The following is a 403-nucleotide window of genomic DNA, read 5'->3' on the forward strand; positions in this document are numbered from 1 at the left end:
AAAAAAGTGCAAATGATTGGTAGATACTTCTCCCTGAATGCAGAGTTTGGAAAGTTACTTTGTTGAGTTACAGCTTTGTGAATTTCCAGCTGAACACTAGTAAAGTATCTTTGTTCACACTCATTAACATTAATTTTGAATTGTGACTTTGTGAATTCTCTTTTTTAAATCAGTAACTCATTGTTAACTACATTGCTTGTTACTCATTGTTTCCAATATCTGGTGCAGTCAATAATCATAATAATGCATGTTTATTTATTACCTGCCTCTCCTTATGGCTCAAGGCGTGGCACAACATAATTAAAATACATAATTATACTTTAATATATTCCTTAAAAGCACATATTAAAACATACACATATTAAAATACATGGAACAAAATTAAAGCACAATAAACATGGAA

This window comes from Anolis carolinensis, chromosome 5 (genome assembly GCF_035594765.1).
Source record: "Anolis carolinensis isolate JA03-04 chromosome 5, rAnoCar3.1.pri, whole genome shotgun sequence".
Taxonomy (NCBI): Eukaryota; Metazoa; Chordata; class Lepidosauria; order Squamata; family Dactyloidae; genus Anolis; species Anolis carolinensis.